Genomic DNA, 18,836 nt, shown 5'->3' with positions numbered 1-18,836 from the left:
CTCTTAGTATCAGGGAGACTAGCTAGAGTAAATGCATGGGGTTATGGGCCTGGTTGGGATTGTGGCCGGTGCAGACTTGATGGGCCGAATGGCCTCCTTCTGCACTGTAGGATTCAATGATCCCAAAAATTTCCTTCCCCAAAGGACATTAGTGAACCACATGGGTTTTTCCAACAATGGTGTATGGTCAGGGTCATCAGTAGATTCTTAATTCCAGGTTTTTCCTGAATTCAAATTCCACCATCTGCCATGGCGAGGTTCGAACCTGGGTTCCCAGGACATTAGGCAAACATCTGGATTAATATCACTCGCCATTGCTTCCCTGGGTGTATTAGAATCAGGGCAGCCTGACTCTTTGCTTCTTGCTGGTGTTTTGTATACGATGCTTTGGTCAGGAAATTCTCTTCAAGCTGCTGTAATCTTCAGCAAGATGCTGTGATTGGTTTGTGTGAAAATAAACCACAACACTAACAGGCATGAGCGTCCTTAATCCTGAGCCCTTTATCAGAGGAAGAAGTCTCACAACACCAGGTTAAAGAGTGGTGACTCACTTGACGAAGGAACAGCGCTCCAAAAGTTAGTGGCGCTTACTACCAAATAAACCTGTTGGACTTTAACCTGGTGTTGTGAGACTTCTTATGGTGTTTACCCCAGTCCAATGCCAGCATCTCCACATCAAGACTACCCTTTGTCAGACACATTGAAAAGTCATGATACAGAGTTGCCCACACACACAGCATGGCATCTCTGAACAAACTTTAGTACAGAAAGGTCAACCTAATGCAAGGTAAGTCCATTCAAAAGTCTGATATCAGCAGGGAAGAAGCTGTTCTTGAGTCGGCTGGTATGTGACCTCAGACTCTTGTATCTTTTTCCCGAAAGAAGAAGGTGGAAGAGAGAATGTCCGGGGTGCATGGGGTTCTTAATTATGCTGGCTGTTTTGCCAAGGCAGCGGGAAGTGTAGACAGAGTCAATGGATGGGAGGCTGGTTTGCGTGATAGATTGGGCTACATTCATGACCTTGCAATCTTGGGCAGAGCAGGAGTCATACCGAGCTGTGATACAACCAGAAAGAACGCTTTCTATGGTGCATCTGTAAAAGTTGGTGAGAGTCGTAGCTGACATGCCAAATTTCCTCAGTTTTCTGAGAAAGTAGAGGCGTTAACTATAGTGTTGGCATGGGGAGGACCAGGATAGGTTGTTGGTGATCCGGACACCTAAAAACTTGAAGCTCTCGAACCTTTCTACTTCGTCTCCAAATGTCTTACACACATGGTCGAAACCTCCATTTAGGCCAACTGAATTCATTCAAATCTTAAGGACATTTAAGGAATGCAGTATTTCAGGACAGCCAAAATACTGTTGAAGTGTGGTCACTATAATCCCACCCAGCCCCTATCCCTGCAACCCCACATATTTACCCTGCTAATCCCCTGACACTAGTGTCAATTTAGCATGGCCAATCAAGCTAACCTGCATTACTTTGGAATGTGGGAGGAAACTGGAGCACCCCGGAGGAAACCCACGCAGACATGGGGAGAAAGTGCAAACTCCACACAGACAGCAACCCGAGGCTGGAATCGAACCTGGGTCCCTGGCGCTGTGAGGCAGCAGTGCTAACCACTGGGCCATTGCGCCTTATAAAGAACTTGTCTCTCACATCTCCTTTAAACTTCCCCTTTTTACATTAAACCAATGTCCCCTTGCAATTTTTTTAAACTCATTCATTCATGGGACATGGGCATCGCTGGCTGGCCAGCATTTATTGCCCATCACTAGTTGCCTGAGGGCAGGTTGATAGTCAACCCCATTGCTGTGGCTCTGGAATCACATGTAGGCCAGACCAGGTAAGGATGACAGATTTCCTTCCCTAAAGGATCTATCTGTGCCTCTCATAATTTTGTAAACTTCTATCAGGTCACCCCCACAGCCTCCGACATTCAAGTGAAAACAAAGCAAGTTTGTCCTGTTTCTTCTCATAGCTAACACCCTTCAAACCAGGCAACACCCTGGTAAACCTTTTTCTGAACCCGCTCCAAAGCCTCCACATCTTTCTGGTAGTGTGGCGACTGTAATAACTCCACGGAGGCGAAAGTCCCGTCACCAAGTTACTTTATTTACACCATATATCTGTACACAGCCAGCTCTCCAGTTGCTCCCCGCTGGGAGTCTGACACACCTGCTTTAAATAGGGAGTATGAGGTTCCCTGATTTAACCATCAATTAGGACTCACCAGGCATCTCTTCTGCATATCAAACAAATAAACTAACTCAAATTAACACAGGGAAGACTTATCAAGTATGTCTTTTCACACCAACCAAATAAGTGAACTCAAATTAACTCAGGGACAAATCGAAAGGGGCAGCTCCCCCAAAGGAAGGGGGAGCAGCCCAAACAAAAACTAAAGTCAAAAGGAAACTTAAAACATTAAATCAAAATGTGGTTGTCGGGGTCTATAATACACCCCAGCCCCTGCGGTGCCCAGCGGGCGCGAAAGGTGTCAACTGCGCCCATGGACACTGCATGCTCCCTCTCCAGGGAAAGACTTATCAGGTAGTTCATACACTAGCAAGCCAACCTCATTAGCCTGGCTGAACTTATCACAGCAATGAGAGCTGTACGCAAAAAATGGGTGGCACGGTGGCACAGTGATTAGCACTGCTGCCTCACAGTGCCAGGGACCCGGGTTTAATTCCACTCTCTAGTGACTGTCTGTGTGGAGTTTGCACATTCTCCCCGTGTCTGCATGGGTTTCCTCCAGGTGTTCCGGTTTCGTCTCTCAATCTGAAAGACGTGCTGGTTAAGTGCATTGGCTGTGCTAAATTCTACCTCAGTGTACCCAAACAGGCGCTGGAGTGTGGCGGCTAGGGGATTTTCACAGTAACTCCACTGCAACATTAATGTAAGCCTACTTGTGACACTAATAAATAAACTTTAAACAATATTCCAAATGTGGCTTAACTGAATTTCTATACAGCTGCAACCTGACTTGCCCACTGTATCAATTCTATGTCTCGGAGGTATTTATATATATATATTTGGCAATTCACAATTTTTCACCAATTTCTATCATCCGCAAGAGATGCGGGCTCCCTCATTATGATAGATAATGGAGAATCCATTTTGAACAAAATGGCTGGAATTTTACTGTCCTGCCTCAGGAATCAGAGCAGGTGAAGGATGGAAAATGGAAAGGTCCGTTGACCTTGGGTGGGATTTTGCGGTTTTGGGACAAGCGAGGCGGTAAAATCCCACCCACAGTAAAGAAACCACTGCAAGGAGTGACTGCACACGCCAATTTACACTGGTCTGTATCAGATTAGCCATAGACATTTAATTCTCTGAGCCCCTGGCTTATGACTAATCACACATCTGGCTACTGCAAGTTGTGGGTTTAGTCTCTAAATGCACTAGACAAATCCTCTTCCACATTTCCCCCCCGCCCCCACCACAGGCTGCGGGGAAGTGTCACAATCCTGAAATCAAAGATTTATGGAAGTGATAATTTGAATCTGAAACCCATTACATTTCATGCTGTAGAAATTACAAGATAGACATTTACACAGGCTCATCTCTGACCCTCTGTCTCCAGTCACTTTCGTCCGCAAATGCACGTTGCTTACTCAACCCAGATATTGTTCAGAAAGAACTCATTACTGTTCCAGGGTTTGGAACTTACCCAATGTTTCCAGGGAGTTGGGGGGGGGGAGAGAGGAAATTGAGAAATGATGTAATGCCTCAAGAAAGATTTACCGAGACACTTGGTAAAGACATTCTGTAACTTGATGCCGTATCAGGAGATGTGAGTCGGAATTTTACCGTTCCGCCTGCTACAGGAATCGGAGCAGACGAGGGGCAGGCAATGGGAAGGTCCATTGCCCTTGGGTAGGATTATACGGTTTCGGGAAGACCAAGGCCGGAAGACCCCACCCGTTGTGCTCTTACATTGAAACTGTACACAGCATGCACGCAATAGCAAGGAATTTCCATGTGGAAAAATTCAATGGAATAGGAATTCATAAATAAAAACAGAAAATGCTGGCAACAAGACAGCAGCCCAGCACCATGGTGGTTAGCATTGCTGCTTAACAGCTCCAGGGACACGGGTTCAATCCCATCCTTGGCTGACTACCTATCTGTGTGAAGTTTGCACGTTCTCCCTGGGCCTATGTGGGTCTGAAGATGCGCCGGTTAGATCTGATTGGCCGTGCTAAGTTACCCCTTCAGAGAAAATGCTGGAAAATCTCAGCAGGTCTGGCAGCATCTGTAAGGAGAGAAAAGAGATGAGATTTCGTGTCCAGATGGCCCTCTGTCAAAGCTCTGACATTATCAAAGCTTTGACAAAGGAACTCGAAACGTCAGCTCTTTTCTCTCCTTAAAGATGCTGCCAGACCTGCTGAGATTTTCCAGCATTTTCTCTTTTGGTTTCAGATTCCAGCATCCGCAGTAATTTGCTTTTATCCTAAATTATCCCTTAGTGTCCCAAAACTAGGTGTTGGCTTAGTGGTTCTATTGCAATGAGATAACTCCCAGGTAAATTGGGTCTTTTTCAAGGGAAAATTATTTAATGAATAAATATTGACTAGAACTCTCCGGAGAACTCCCCTGCCGTTCTTTGAAATAGTGTCACGGGATCTCTTGCTTTGCCCTGAGGGGACAGACAGAGAGTTTTATTCAGCATCCTATTCTTCCGAGGGACAGTGCAGCACTCCCCCCCCAGTACTGCACTGCAGCGTCAGCCCAGATTCCGGGCTCTGGATCCCATGGCTGGTTTGGGATTTGAAAGCGTGGGCTGGGCACATCCGGACAAGTGTTACAATTCCCTCCTTTTTGTCCCATCCCCCACTTAAACTTAAAGTGTGGTTTTATGTTTGAAGAGTTGGCATCTGTTTCACAACCAAATAAATAAGACTTGCAGAACTGGCCTGTCCCCCTGATGAAAGCGACTCACTCCAGACATGCACTGTCAGGCTTCCCACAGCATCGGGGCTGAGGGTTTGAATGCCTGTGGCAGGGTGTTTTCATGATTTAATCCTCCAAAACAACACCGGATTAGGGAGCAGTTAGCAGGGAATAGGCTAATGTGCTGAGCACAGTGTTTACAAACCATGATAAACATAGCTTTTGGCTTACCGCAGTGTTATTTAATTGTTGCGTTACTGTGGCTTCACCCTGGGTGGGGGGCAGTTAAAAAAAACACATAAACAGAAAACATAAAGAACCCGAACTAACCAAAGATGCAAACGAACCTTTGAAGGCTTTGAAGAAATGGAAACCTGCCTTCGTTTTCTGCTGCAAATTTACCGATCCAGTCCATCTAACAGGAAGCCTCATTATTTTCTCTCTATCCCAGTTTCCATCAAGGAACTTTTTTTTATTCATTCGTGGGGTATGGGCATCGCTGGCTGGGCCAGCATTTATTGCCCATCCCTAGTCGCCCTTGAATCGGGTTGCTTGCTAGATCATTTCCGAGGGCAGTTGAGAGTCACCCACATTGCTGGGGCTCTGGAGTCGCATGTAGACCAGACCGGGTAAGGCCAGTAGGTTTCCTTCCCTGAAGGACATTAGTGAACCAGATGGGTTTTTCCGACAATGGTCTTCAGCTGAGACTTAATTTCATACAGTTTTATTGAATTGAAATTCCACCATCTGCCGTGGTGGGATTTGAACCCTGGAACATTAGCTGAGTTTCTGGGTTAATTGTCGAGTGGTAACACCACTGGGCTATCGTCTCCCTCTACACTTCCTCCACTATTTTCCTGTTCAGAACTGTTCTTTTACGGTCCCATATCCAACATCCAAATGGAGCCAGTAAATTTCCAGCAGAGAGTCAGGTCGATTAGCTCAGTTGGTTACAGCATAGCTCTTCATGCCAGTGGTATGGGTTCAACTCCACACACCAGCTGAGGTAGCTCCTGAGGCCTGTCTCTTTTACCCGTAAAAAGTCTGACAACACCAGGCTTTAGTCCAACCTATTTATTTGATAATATACTCACTAGCTTTCGGGGTTACCCCCTTCGTCTTTTACCCGTCCCATTGTGATATTATGGCACCAGTGAGACTGAACTTACCAGTCAGTGAAATGCCAAATGCTTCAGCCACCCGGTTTATAATAACCTCAACTTTGCCACATTTTCCACTTCCACCCTCATATCTCTCAGTGGCAAGATGCCAGTGACACTGGCATCTTGCTGGGTCATAAGAACATAAGAACATAAGAAATAGGAGCAGGAGTAGGCCATCTGGCCCTTCGAGCCTGCCCCGCCATTCAATAAGATCATGGCTGATCTGTCGTGGCTCAGTTCCACTTTCCCGCCCTCTCCCCATAACCCTTAATCCCCTCTCTTATCAAGAACCCATCAACCCGCTTCTTAAAAATATTTAGCGAGGCAGCCTCCACCACTTCAACGGGCAGAGAATTCCAGAGATTCACCACCCTTTGAGTGAAGAAGTTCCTCCTCAACTCCGTTCTGAACCGCCCCCCCTTTATCTTGAGGCTGTGCCCCCTAGTCCTACTGTCCTACATGGGTCATGCCTCCATTTATCCCCTTAATTGCCTGTAAAGCACTTTGAGACGTGGGCGGGTACGGTGGCACTGCTGCCTCACAGCTCCAGGGACCCGGGTTCGATTCCAGCCTTGGGTTACTATCTGTATGGAGTCTGAATGTTCTCCCTGTGTCTGCGTGGGTTTCCTCTGGGCGAATAAAAAAAATTACAGCACAGGAACAGGTCCTTCGGCCCGCCAAGCCTGCACCGACCCTGCTGCCTGACTGAACTAAAACCCCCTACCCCTCTGGGGACCGTATCCCTCTATTCCCATCCTATTCATGTATTTGTTAAGATGCCCCTTAAAACTCACGATCATATCTGCTTCCACTACCTCCCCCGGCAGCGAGTTCCAGGCACCCACCACCCTCTTGTGTAAAAAACTTCCCTCGTACATCTCCTTTAAACCTTGCCCCCTGCACCTTAAACCTATGCCCCGAGTAATTGACTCTTCCATCCTGGGAAAAAATCTTCTGACCATCCACTCTGTCCATGCCTCTTATAATCTTGCTGACTTCTATCAGGTCACCCCTCAATCTCCGTCGTTTCAGTGAGAACAGTGAGGAACCAAATTTCTCCAACCTCTCCTCATAGCCAATCCCCTCCATATCAGGCAACATCTGCTAAGTCTTTTCTGTACCTTCTCCAAAGCCTCCACATCCTCCCGACAGTGGGGTGACCAGAATTGAACACTATATTCCAAGTGTGGTCTAAGGTTCTATAAAGCTGCAACATGACTTGCCGATTTTTAAACTCAATCTCGTGACCGATGAAGGCAAGCATGCCGTATGCCTTCTTGACTACCTTCTCCACCTGCGTTGCCACTTTCAGTAACCTGTGCACCCAGATCTCTTTGCCAATACTTTTAAGGGTTCTGCCATTTACTGTATAGTATATAAACGGTGCTCTGGTTTCCTCCCACAACCCAAAAGACGTGCTGGTTAATATATTGGCCAGGCTAAATTCTCCCTCGGTGTATCCGAATAGGTACTGGAGTGTGGCGACTAGGGTATTTTTCACAGTAATTTAATTGCACTGTTAATGTCAGCCAACTTGTGACACTAATAAATAAATAAAAATTGAGGCATCCCTGGTTTGCGAAAGGCATTATAGAGTTATAAAATTTTCCTTTCTTCTTTTCTGGTCCAGCTAGTCGCTTTCCAGATTAATCGGATGTATTATTAGTTAACACCGGGATATTGGGGTTCACAGGAGATCCAAACCCTCTTCTCAATCAACCACGCACCTCCCAGAATGGAGTGGGGAGGCGGGCATTCGGTCTTCACGACACACGTAAGTGTTCTCCAAGGCAGCCTTCAGGACACACGACAACGCAGAGTCGCTGAGCAGAGACTGATAGCCAAGTTCTGCACACATGAGGACGGCCTCAACTGGGATCTTGGGTTCACGTCACACTATCTGTAACCCCCATGACTTGCCTGGACTTGCAAAATCTCACTAACTGTCCTGGCTGGAAACAATACACATCGCTTTAACCTGTGCTTAACACTCTCTCCACTCACATTGTCTGTACCTTTAAGACTTGATTACCTGTAAAGATTCACATTCCAATTATTACTTTGTAAATTGAATTTATGTCTTTATATGTCCTGTTGGTGAATAGAACTCTCACTCATCTGACAAAGGGGCAGCAAGTGTTCCGAAAGCTAGTGGCTTTTGCTACCAAATAAACCTATTGGACTTTAACCTGGGACTGTGAGATCTCTTACTGAGGGGGGCAACTCCACAGGACAGCAATCTTTCACTACTCAACAGGGATTACATCAGCTTTCACTCGCGAATTCAGGAACTTGTCGTAAAAAAGATAAAAAGCATTGATTGCCGTTGGATTATTTTTTAAAAATGCATGTAGAGGATTTATGCATCACATGTCATGATCACTGCACGCTTGCTGACAGAAAGCCCAACCTCAAACCCACTCGGGACCACCCCTGTGTGAATCGGAGAAGCAATCTCCTGGAAAGTGCTGGCAAACAAAACTGTAAACTGACAAAACACAGGACGTCCGTAATGTGATGATGTGAGCATTGCTACTAAGCCTGTCTGCAACTCCAACACTGGAAGCAATAAGCACTGGTATGCATGGAATCCCAAGCATTAAGACGCTTGGGGAATAGTTTTGGGGAGAAAAAAGACAAGAGTAGTTAGTTGAACATACACTGCCGGTTAATGGCATTTAACCTTCCATACACTGAGTAACTTCTAAAGGGAAATTAGGGATGGGCAATAAATGCTGACCTTGCCAGTGATACTCACAACCCATGAATGGATAAAGAGAACTCTTGCTGGGACCTCATGCGTAAGATCGCAAGCTTTAACAATGTTCTTTTTAGGTGGTCTCCAGTTGACCTGATCAGTACAATGGATGGGGTATACATTACACATTGCTAATCCAGGGGGCAAAAACTGGCAGATGGACATGGCTCACCTGCAATCTAAACTAACTCTACTCCGGGGATGGAAAGAACAGGTACAGGGGCAGATTTGTTTGCAAGGATCATCGCAATTTTGATCTTGGATTTACACAAAGGTGGGTCCAAAGCAGACTGTGTCAGGGAAGTGCATAACAGTGAAACAAGTTATTCAGCCTCACAGATCTGTGCCAGTGTTTGTGAGACTACGCACCACTGCCACCCTAACAGCTTATCTTTCTATCCCTTTTCCCTCCCGTACTTACCTAGCTTTCCCTTAATTGCACCCATGCGAGGCACCTCAACTGCAGCCAATTCCACATTCTCTGGATGGGGAAGTTTTTACTGGATATCCTAGTAGATTTATTAGCGACTGACTTATACATGTGACCCATAGTTAGAGACTCCTTTCCCCACCAACAAGATCACGATATAAATCATTTAATACCATGAAAACAAAAATCAACCATCAGTTATTCTCTTGATTGAACAACTAAAAGATGAAAACAATCGCTATCACATCCAGAAAACCCTTACTGTGCACTTGGTGGAAATTGCTACGAACAACTAATACAGATTCCCTATCAATAGAAGTGTCTGCTCCAATAGGGAGCAGTTAGAAGGCAGTACAGGCTGGCTATATTTCCTGCACTGTAATGACTTGGTTATAAGCTTGGACCCGGTAACTGACAAAAGGAGCTAAAACTCAATCAGTTTGTCTGTCGGTGCAAGGTTTAAACAAATTAGTGGAGGAATTATTATCTCCCAGCACCTTAAAATGGAAAAAAAACATTCGAAATACTGCATGCAATGAGACAACATAATTTGCATAACTTCATCATAAAAATTGATGTGTTACTGCAAAGTAATTTAGTCCCACTTTGATGTCACCACCTTGGCACGATGCAAAGGCATCAAGTCCTCAATTCAACATCAAGGATGGAATTTTACAGACCCTGCCCATCACTGGGGTTTTCCAGTCCTGCTGAAGTCAACGGACTTCTGAACGGCTCTTCACATTTTACGGCCTCGTCCACACCACAATGGGCTTGTGGGACAGTGGTGAGTTCAAACGTGAACTCCTCTGATCTTAAAACAGGATGAGGAGAACAGTCAAAAGGGCTGAATTTTCCTGTCCCGTCTGAATCGTAATGGGCAGGGCAGGACCATGTAAAGATCCACTGACATTGGGTGGGATTTTCCGGTCTTTGGGACGGGCGTGGCTGAAAAATCCCATCCAAAGTGTTTGTGAACTGGAGAATCAAATCTACCAGGTGGCATGGGAAAGCAGAGGCAAATACCACAGAAGGAAACTGCTACTCATTAGCATTGTCCTTATTGTATAAAGTATTGAAGACAGGAACCTACTGTGCATTTATTTAATAAACTTATATTGCTCACAAAAAAAAATCATTACAATAAAATTACAAGTGCGAAGTTTGTATTACATTTTCCAGGCTTGGCTGCTTCCCTGTATGGTGTCTTCCACACATGTAGGGCACACTCAGGGTTGGATAGTCTTCTGTTAGCTGCTCCATCTCTGCCACAATACCAATCCCTTTATGTGGTCAGGGGTCACTGAAGATATATGACAGGATTTGAACAGCATTCCTTCCACCTTATAAAGGAGCACGCAGTCTCCCTTCAGCCGCCCCACCCTACCACACACTCTGCTGTAAACTCCTGTGGAAACCATCATGAAGGAGGCTGCCAGATAAATGTCAATAGTTCTGGAGCCTTGTCGGCTTCGACATAGGCCTTCAGTGAGCCCTCATTCCATAACTGTAGAGCTCAGTGTCTTTATTGCTCCCGCTCTGCACCCATCAGCCCATTCCACATGACCATCCCAGGACATGGTGGTAACAGAGGCGACAGTGTGTGTGTGTGTGTGTGTGTGTGTGAGGTGGCAGGGGGTAGACCCAGGGGAAAAATAGCTGCCAGAACGTGTGAAATGGGCAACCAGTGATGGTCGCAGAGGGAGATCTGCGCTGTGAGGTGACAGTAAGCCTTACTGCCAACTAGATTCTTCCACATTCTCTGCTGTTACCCTGTCCCCATGGACAGGATTTGCAGGAGAATTGATCCTCTCTCTGTGAACTATCTTTCAAACTACACTCCAGCAAGAGCCAATGCTTCCAGTAAGCAGGTGAGAGTACAAAATAGGCCAGAGGGGAAATAATGCTTACTTTCCTTTATAATTACAAAACAAGTAACAACATTGATTAAAGAGCTTCAGCTTTTCAATAGCCCTGTTTCTCTCCACAGACACAGGATCCATACAGTGCAGATGGAGGCTATTCGAACTGTCAAGTCTGTACTGACTCTCCAGCAGAGCATCCCACCCAGGCCCTATCCCTGTAATCCCCTGCATTTACCCCAATAATCCCCCTAACCTACATATCTTGGGAAATTAAGGGGCAATTTAGCATGGACAATCCACCTGACCTGCACATCTTCAGACACTAAGGGGCAATTTAGCACGGAAAATCATAGAACATAGAACACTACAGCACAAACAGGCCCTTCGGCCCACAAGTTGCGCCGATCACATCAACACCTACCAATCCATAGACCTATCTATAACCCCCAATCCCACATACTCATCCAGAAGTCTTTTAAAAGACCCCAGCGAGTTCGCCTCCACCACCACTGACGGCAGCCGATTCCATTCACTCACCACCCTCTGAGTGAAAAACTTACCCCTAACATCACTTCTGTACTTGCCTCCCCGCACCGTAAATCTGTGTCCTCTCGTAGCGACCATTTCAACCCGGGGAAATAGCCTCTGAGAATCCACCCTATCTATTCCTCTCAAATTCACCTAACTTGTACATCTTTGGACTGTGGGAAGAAACCACAGCACCCGGAGGAAGCCCATGCAGACACGGGGGAAACATGCAAACTGCACACACACACACACACACACACACACACACACACACACACACACACACACACACACACACACACACACACACACACGTAAACTGGAATTGAACCTGGGTTCCCTGCACTGCGAGGCAGCAGTGCTAACCACTGTGCCACCTCTGCTCCATGCTGCGTGCTTCGAGCATTTTCTGTTTTGGTTCGAGAGTTCCAATTTCTACAGCTAGGCCGCCCGACTTTCTATGGCTAAGTAGGAGCAAGAGGTGCAGGAAATAAAGCAGCCAGAATATTTAAATCGCTGAACAGGCAGAATATTTAACTGGCCTCATCAAAGTTAAATTCTGCCTGGATAACGCTGCCCAATCCCCCCATGGTTAAGGTCGCATTAATTTGCACAGTGTGTTGTCTGGAATGAAGATTATCTTTTTGCAGATTCCTGATACTCTCGGCGAACCTTTGATGATGTCAATTGTCTGCAGCTGATTTATCTACAGAGTGAGAGCAGGCCTGATTGGACCTGTTCAGTTTCCTCTTTGTTCTCCATGCAAATTGGGTTTGATTTCGTGCGCCAGGTTTCCCTGGCAACCCACTTACCAGCTTCTTCAAGTTGGACGAGTTGAACAATATTTGGGAACTCAAATTAAGCCGGCGCATTACTCGCCAGTTCACAAATAAGAGACCTTTCGTTTTGTGCTGGCGATATCTCATTGCAATCATGTGGGTTTGCAAAGGACTGGCGAAAGGCGGGATTTTCCAGCAGGATCTTCCAGTCCTGCTGAAGCCAAATCCACCACCGCACCCCCCCCCCCCCACCCCCACCGCAACTCTGCGGCGGATTCCCTGGCAGCGGAACAGGCATACAAAATGCCATAAGATCCCAAAGGGAATAATATGCCCCTGGGGGCAGGACTGGAAAATCCTGCCCTCAGAATCTGTTGTAGTCCAAGACAGTGGAAATCAGAGTCACTGAGGGACTGATCTACCTCCATAATGTCAGCCACCGCATTTTCTACTCAAAAACTCTCAACCATGACCTTTTTATATTCAAACTCGATACTTCCAAAGCTCTCTTGGCTGGTCTCCTAACCTGCATCTCGACGTAAACCAGAGCTCTCCCTAAACTATTGAGATTGTACCAATTTCGCCGGTCAGCCGAGATTCTCCAGCCCCCCCGCCAGGCTGGAGGCGGCACATTATTTGCGAGCGGCAGGATTCTTTTGTCCTGCTGCTGTCAATGGGAATTCCAGGAAACCCTCGGGTGGGGGTGCACCACCGGCGGGTCAGGAGAATCCCGCCAGCACAAACAGCTGGAGAATTCCGGCCATCTCCGTGCTCCCCAACCCACATTGGTTCTTGGTCTAGTGCCACCTCAGTTTCAAAATTTATCGTCCTCGTTTTCACATCTGTCCATTGCCTTGCCCTCTCCCAACATCTGTATAACTTCCAGCAGCCTCAAAATCCCTTAAGATCTCCGCATCCCTCCAATTCTGGCCCCTGGTGCATTACCAATTTCAATCGCCCCGACATTGGAAGCCAAGCCAAGCCTAATCTCTGGAATGCCGTTCCTAATCCTTTCCATCTCGCACGGTGGCACAGTGGCACAATGGTGAGCACTGCTGCATCACAGCGCCAGGAACCCGCGTACAGTTCCAGCCTCAGGTGACCATCTGTGAGGTGTTTGCACATTCTCCCCTTTTCTGGGTGGGTTTCCTCCAAATGCTCTGGTTTCCTCCACAGTCCAAAGATGTGTAGGTTAGGTGGATTGGCCATGTTAAATTGCCCCTTAGTGTTCCAAGATATATAGGCTAGGGGGTATTGGTGGGGTAAATATGTGGAGTTACGGTGTAAGCCTGGATAAGACTCAGTGGGCCAAATGGCCTCCTTCTGCACTGTGGGGATTCTATGATTCCTCTTTCTAACCAACCCCATTTCGCTACATTTTTGGCCATCTGTTGTGTTAGGTTCTGTTCTATTTTTTGTTTGAAAACTCTCTTGCAAACTCACTTCAACATGTTTCAACACATGAATATGGAATATAAACGGAGGTTGTTGCTGTCCATCCTGCACATTTGCACCATCCGGGCAACTAAGTCCCATTGCCCTAGACAAACCAGCTGTCAATATAGAGACGCCAAAATGAAGGGAGCATAGAGAGCCTGCCAACCCAGGAGAAAGCTGTGGCAGAGCTGGCTTCATAGCTCAGTGGTTAGAGCACTGGCCCTATAAACCAGTGGCTGCGAGTTCAAGGAGTGGCACGGTGGCACAATGGTCAACACTGCTGCCCCATAGTGCCAGGGAGCTGGGTTCGATTCCCGGCTTGGGTCACCGTCTGTGTGGAGTCTGCACGTTCTCCCCGTGTCTGCGTGGATTTCCTCCGGGTGCTCCAGTTTCCTCCCACAGTCCAAAGATGTGTGGGTTAGGCGGATTGGCCCCAAGGGAATGAGCAAGGTAAATGTGCGGGGAGTGGGAATACCCCTGGGTGGGGTTGTGGTCAGTACAAACGCGATGGGTCGAATGGCCTCCCTCTATACTGTAGCGATTCTATGAAAAGAATTGTTTTAGATATTGCTTACTAAGGGTGGGTCAGGGGTTTGTCAATGAAGAGACTGGGTGTTACAGATTACCCCACTGCCCTTCTACTTCCCAGCTAGGAAGCGAAGACTCTCTTTCTGTTGGCTAGCCGAATAGTCACAGGTGGAAACCAAACCATTATGAGTGATAGCTAAATCCACCAGGAAATTCACTTAAAACACATAAATTCCACCATGTCACTTTACAATGACCATTCCATAGAATCACAGAATCCGTATAAAGCAGAAGGAGGCCATTCGGCCCATCAGGCCTACACTGACTATCTGAAAGAGCATCTTACCCAGGATCCTTACTTCTGGTGCCTCCCCAGTTATAATTTATCACTTGAGGCAGCCAGACCCTCAGTTACCAAGCTACGCTAAGGAATAATTGTCCTACACCTCTCCATCTCACTTTTCTCCTTTAAGACACTCCTTAAAACCCAAGGTCTGAACTTTTACAGCCTAGCTCCCTTCATCCGCTGAGTTGGTGGGAGGCAGTCCGGACTACTTTGGGTCTTCAGGAGAAGGTGCCCCAGTCAGAAGGTTTCCATTGGAGTTGCTGCCTGCCCCAGGAGTCATCTTTTTCTGTTTTTACCCCTGATGTCATTCGCCCACAACCAAAAATTGGGCAATTGGCTTCATCCGCACCCACACTCCCACCAAAGACAGACCTACTCCATTGTAAAATGGCTTCCAGATTGGGGCAGATGGGGTCCCGAAGGAAATAGGACCCAGGCAATTTCATGCTTTCCTACATAGCAACCCCCCCACTCCTGCCTCATCATTTCTGGGGGTTGGGGTAGGGACCATGAAATTCTCACCTGTATCTTTGACCAAGCATTTGGTCATTTGGCCTAATATTTCCTTCCGTGGGCCAGTTTTGTTCTATAAAAGCTCCAGTGAATTGCCTTTGGGACATTTCATTACAGGAAATTGTTGTTTCGGGTCTGGGATTGAACAACTTGGGACAACGAACATCGTGCGGATCAGAACCATCGCCAAGCTCTTCCAACAAAAGAAAACCACAATTTGGGGGAAATGGGCTTTTCAAAAATTCACCAAAGATCCTTGGACAGCATCTTCCAAACCCACGACCACTTCCATCTAGAAGGACAAGGGCAGCAGGTACATGGGAACACCACCCCTTGCAAGTTCCCCTCCAAGCCACTCACCATCCTGACTTGGAAATATATCACCGTTCCTTCCTAGTCGCTGGGTCAAAATCCTGGAATTCCTTCTTTAATGATATAGTGGGTCAACCCACAGCACGTGGACTGGAGCGATTCAAGGAGTCAGCTCACTACCACCTTCTGCAGGGCAACTAGGGATGGGCAATAAATTCGGGGCAACCAATGACACCCATGTCCCACGAATGAATTAAAAAAATGACTATACGATAACAATCAGCAGGGAAAGACAAGCTGGGCCATCGCATCTACCTCATACGCCCAATGCTATAGTTAGATACTTCCTACCCCACTCCCTCACTCCACCCACGGACAATCATGTCACCCTGTCGGGGAGCCAATAAATAGCACATGGTGGGGGGAGGTGTGATCTGTTTAATCCCTCTTTGAAGGGGAAGTACTACCAGACTTTTAAAACAAATTTAGTTGTGAAGAAAAGAAGGAGAAAAGGAAACTTGTATTAAAACAATGCAATTCTTTTGAACAGATTTTGAAATTGTCGCTTCAGGTTTTTTTTTCTGGAATTGGTGCAATTAATTCTACAGATTTCCAGAAAACTGAGACAGGCAAAGGGCTTGTTCCTGTTCTCTGTCTGGGAGATGCATCTTGGCACGGTGCTAATTGAAAGCGCTGGGCTATCATCCTTTAACTTAGACTTCTGTCCTCACATGTCAGAGTCAGACAACGTTTGTTCATCAAAAGCCACTGGAAAAGGAAGGAATATGCGTCCTGAATTCCCTGGAGAGCTGCCACTTCCCCTATACCACACAGTAATTGGATGAATCATTCCCAGTCCATTGTTTGAGCAGACAGATAGAAAAAATATTTTCTTTTTCCAATGCCATTATTTTATAGCTACTGTATATTTACTGTCACTCCAAGTAGTTAGGGTCAATGTCTATTAAAAGCAGGGCGTCGCCTCAGTCTGAAAGCCTTTGGAGAGATCATTCAAAGCATTTCATACATGATGTCCCTCATGTTTAGTTTTTGCAACGCTGGACATCTGAAACAGAAACAGGAAAAAGGCGCAGCACTTGCCGACAAAGACGTGACGACGCTTTTGAAAAGAACAGCAAGCGGCACCATGGTTAGCACTGCTGCCTCACAGCAATAGGGACCCGGATTCGATCCTGGCTTCAGGTGACTGTCTGTGTGGAGTCTGCACGTTCTCCCCGTTTCTGCGTACGTTTCCTCCGGGTGCTCCGGGCTTCTCCCACAGTCCAAAGATGCGCTGGTTAGGTGGATTGGCCGTGTTAAATTGTCCCTTAGCGTCCGTCCCAAGGCGTATAGGTCAGGGCGATTAGCGGAGTACATACATGGGGTTACAGGGATAGGGCCTGGGTGGGATGTTCAGTCTTGACTCAGTGGGCCGAATGGCCTCCTTCTACACTGTAGGGATTCAATTAACCCTTTTGTCAAAATTCATTCACATCTGTTCTAAGGGAGATTTTATTCCAAATGCTGAACTGGTCTTTCCTCTCCCAACAGATGTTGACCCGATTTGTGTACCCGTAACAATGCCCTTTTCAGGCGTACAGGTTATGCCTGATCATAACCAAAATGGAAACATCGCAAGGTCTTTCCGTCCCATGAAGGCATGTCACTGCGATTGCCAGCAGTATTTTCACTCAAGCCCCTTGCCCCAAGGTGTCCCTCGGCTTCCTGACTGAAACAACACTGTAGTTGAGGGAGAGCCAGCCCGCCATCATGGCAGTGTGGGTAGACCAAGTGGTGGAAAGCATACACAGGAAGAGCAGCTTCAGTGAGGGACGAGGCACCACCAAACCAGGAGCAAAGCTTCAGTCGAAACCAAGACATCAAGGCAGCCATCCACAATATAAAAGTTTGTGCATGACAGGAGCTTGTTGGTGAGTGGATGGACAGGCGAAGCAGAAACAAAGTGATGGCCAATTCCAAAGTAACTGCTGTGGAGCGTGGGAGAGATAGGAGGTTGGCTCCAGAGAGCGAGAAGAGTACAAAGGTTCTGCAAGAGAGGATTATAGTCACTGGAGTTTAGAAGAGTGATGTCATAGAAGCTTATAAAATTATAACAGTTTTTTGAATCGGCCGATTCAGAAAAGATATTCCTGATGGTGGGAGAGTCCAGAACTAGGGGTCATAGTTTGAAGATAAAGGGTAAACCTTGTGGAAATAAGGGATAAACCTTGTGGGCTGAGGTGAGAAGTTTCTTCATCCAGAAACTGGTGCATCTGTGGAATTCACTCCCACAGAAAGTAGTTGAGGCCATAACATTGTGCGATTTCAGGAAGGAATTTAGATATAGCTCTTTGGGCTAAAGGGATCAAGGGGTGTGGAGAGAAGGTGGGATCAGGATATTGAATTTGATGATTAGCAATGATCATAATGAATGTCGGAGCAGGCTCAAAGGCCCGAATGGCCTACTCCTGCTTCAAGTTTCTGTGTTTTAATGAGAGTTGGGGGTTGGGATTTCTGTAGAATACAACGGAATATTCAGTACTGCTCTAAAGTACAACGCTGAACTGGCAAGTAGATTGTTGCTGTAATTCTGCCAATATCGCGTCTGCAAATTTTTTGTTCTTTGATTTGATTTATTAGTGTCACATGTATCAGTATACAGTAAAAATATTGTTTCTTGCACACAAAACGTACTGTACGTAGAGGAGAAAAGAAGAGTGCAGAATGTGGTGTTACAGCCATACAGCATTGCTCAGGAGTTTAAAAGAGTTAAAATAAAGTTCTAGAAGCATAGAAAGAGAGCGAAAGATGGAATTAGAGGATATGCTGGGCACAGTTCACAAGGAATCACCTCGCTCTGACGCCATCTTGGAACTCCAAGTAGCTAATGACCTGTACCTGATAGGATATTGAGTTTAAATCTCAACTTGTACCTCCCGGTTCAGACTCTGCACGGCTTGAGAACAATTGTTCAACCTATTTAGTTTGGATTCATAGCACGACATTGCAGTGTATAAAGTTAGCACAATATTACCGATTTTGCCATTTTAAAATGCTGAGACTAATTTCACCTCTCATTGTCTTTTCACCATGGGGAAGAGCGGGGTGGGGGTGGGGGTGGGTGGGGATGGGGGTGGTGGTGGTGGAAGGAACAAGCAACATGCACATGTCCCAGCAGCCCCAATCTTCCTTCCAAGATACTCGACGAAGCTTCACTCACTTTTGCTCTCAAACAGTCCAATATGTACACAGTGGTTAGCACTGCTGCCTCACA

General features: G+C 46.5%; 1 protein-coding gene across 5 annotated transcripts in view; it reads right to left on the bottom strand.

Moving 5' to 3' along the window:
* ccdc85ca (coiled-coil domain containing 85C, a) overlaps positions 1 to 18,836 on the bottom strand; it is a 216,484-nt gene that overhangs the window by 112,842 nt on the left and 84,806 nt on the right. The gene's annotated exons all lie outside the window — the stretch shown is intronic.

Source organism: Carcharhinus amblyrhynchos, chromosome 14, assembly GCF_965287045.1.
Source record: "Carcharhinus amblyrhynchos chromosome 14, sCarAmb.v2.hapA, whole genome shotgun sequence".
Taxonomy (NCBI): Eukaryota; Metazoa; Chordata; class Chondrichthyes; order Carcharhiniformes; family Carcharhinidae; genus Carcharhinus; species Carcharhinus amblyrhynchos.
Note: the sequence above shows the minus strand (reverse complement) of the source record. Positions and strands in the feature narration are given on the sequence as shown.